We start from the raw sequence: 2742 nt of genomic DNA, 5'->3' as shown, positions 1-2742 counted from the left end.
TGTAACACCCCGGGTTATGACAGTGCAAGGATCTCAGCTACAGATATGATGTGGAGAGTTTTCTCCTACAGATCAGATATTCTATATGTCAAGTAATGGGTAGCAGTATAATGCAAACAGTTCAGGCATCTACCCAGGCTTGCAATCAAATGTTAAGTACTTGAGTATCGGAAGTGTATCAATGGCAGACTCTTTTTATAACACAGTGGATAGTAGTTACTAGCGTTTGGGAAATGTTTCACAAGGCAGTCTCCTTGATAACACAGTGAATAATAACCACCGGCGTATTGGGAAGTGTTTCACAAGGCAGTCTCTTTGATAACACATTAGAAGTAGACAAGCACTTGCATTTGGGAAGTGGTTCACAGGCAGTCTTGAACAGGATCTTTCTCCAGGTAGCCTTAGTTCAAAGCCTCGAGTCCTTTGCAGGGCTAGCAGAGCTTGTTAGGTGTGTAATACAGCCCATGCAATTAAAGTGACATTAAACCCTCAGATTTTTTTAACATAAAACAATACTGTAATGTGTGCCTTACTGTAATCCATGGTTGTTTCCCTTCTCTTTGATGCTCTTCCTTTTAAATATGTATCTGTTCTCATGCTTGGAGAGAACTTCCCTTTTCAGCAGACTGCCTTGTCTCACACGGTGTCTGTGTATAGGCTGTAACCTGAGCCAGCACTACAGGAAGAGGCCCTGAGCTGAAAAGGGAAGTTCTCTCCAAGCATGAGAACAGATACATATTTAAAAGGAAGAGCAGCTAAGAGAAGGGAAACAACCATGGATTACAGTAAGGCACACATTACACTATTATTTTATGTTAAAAAATCTGAGGGTTTAATGTCACTTCAAGCTTGTCCAGGATGATGTGGGGAAAGATGCAACAGTGACACTCGTTTGAAGTCTCAAGGAAAATGTCAAACCTAACTTAGAAAATAAAGGAGGAAAAGATATCTGGTGATGGTATCAAATCACATCCACTGTGGAAAGGTTGCCTTTGAAGGTAAGCTGCCTGACGGTGTCAGGAATGAGGTTCAACGTGCAGGATTAGGAGGGGTATTTCCCAGTGTCTTCTCCCTTGCTCGAACGCCGGGCAATTGATCTTCCCGCCTTAAGCCAACAGTGGAGGCGGGGCCTGATTACATCACGGATGGCAAGGCGGAACCCTGCACTGATCCGTGAACGAAGGACAAGTGAGTTCATTACACCTAGATACTGTATTTATATATTTATTTACGTATATATATATATTTTTTATTACTATAATAATTATTGTTCTGTAGGGAATTGTGTTCTGTAGGGAATTCGGGAGTACAACAAAAAAAAAATCACTATAGTGTCCAGTCCAATGCTAGTGTTAGGTTACCAGGTTTACACAACCCCAATTCCCAAAAAGTTGGGAGATCTGCATAAAACAGAACTCATATTTTATTCACATTAGAATCAAATGTTTAAACTTGGAAAATGTACCATTTTAAGAAAAAAATAAGGTAATTTTAAAATTGATGGCAGCAACACATCTCAAAAAAAGTTGGGACAGGGCTATATTTAACACAGTGTAACATCCCCTCTTCTTTAACAACTGTAAACGTCGGGGAACAGAGACGACCAGTTGCTGGAGTTATGGGAGAGGATTGTTGTCCCATTCTTGCCTGATATAGGATTCTAACTACTCAACAGTCCTGGTTGTTCTTTGTCGTATTTTTCATTTCAAGATGTGCCAAATATTTTCAATTGGTAAAGGATCTGGACTGCAGGCAGGCCAGTTAAGCACCCAGACTCTTCTACTACAAAACCATGCTGTTGTCATAGGTGCAGTATGCGGTTTAGCTTTGTCCTGCTGAAATATGCAAGGCCTTCCCTGAAAAAGATGTCATCTGGATGGGAGCCTATGCTGTTCTAAAACCTGGATATATCTTTCAGCATTGATGGTGTCTTTCCAGATGTGTTTCCATACTCACTAATGCACCCCCATACCATCATAGATGCAGGCTTTTGAACTGTGTTTTACTCCAGAGGAAACTGCTCCCATGGTTGCCAAAATGTCAAATTTCGATTTGTGTGACCACAGTGTAGTTTTCCACTTTGCAAGGGACCATTTTAAATGAGCTATGGCTCAAAGAAGATGGTGGCATTTCTGGATCCTGTTCAGATATGGCTTCTTTTCATGATAGAGCTTTATCTGGAATCTTTGGATGGCACGGTGAACTATGTTGACAGACAGTGATTTTTGGAAGTATTCCTGTTTTTAATGGAGTGCCATCAATATTGGCCCATTCAATATTGCGTTTCGGTCTTGTCCCTTGTGCACAGAAATTTCTCCAGATTCTTTGAATCTTTTGATTATGATATATTTAAGATCTTTGTAATTTTACATTGAGGAACATTATTCTGAAATTGTTGAACAATTTTTAGACACAGCTTTACACAGAGTGGTGAACCTCTGCCCATCTTTACTTTTAATACACTGATTCTCTAAGATGCTCTTTTTATAACCAATCATGTTACTGACCTGTTGCCAATTAACCTAATTAGTTGCAAACTGTTCTTCCAGCTCTTCCGTGTTAGTACCACTTGCTTTGTCAGCTTTTTGTTGCCCTGTCCTACCTTTTTTGAGACATGTTGCTGCCATCTCAAAATTTCCTTTTTTTTTTTAATGGTATATTTTCTCAGTTTAAACATTTGATATGTTTTCTATTGTGAATAAAATATGGGTTTATGAGCTAAAGATATTCATGCAGTAAATT

Source organism: Nanorana parkeri, unplaced genomic scaffold (genome assembly GCF_000935625.1).
Source record: "Nanorana parkeri isolate BGI_ZX_2015 unplaced genomic scaffold, ASM93562v1 scaffold931, whole genome shotgun sequence".
NCBI classification, from domain to species: domain Eukaryota; kingdom Metazoa; phylum Chordata; class Amphibia; order Anura; family Dicroglossidae; genus Nanorana; species Nanorana parkeri.
Note: the sequence above shows the minus strand (reverse complement) of the source record.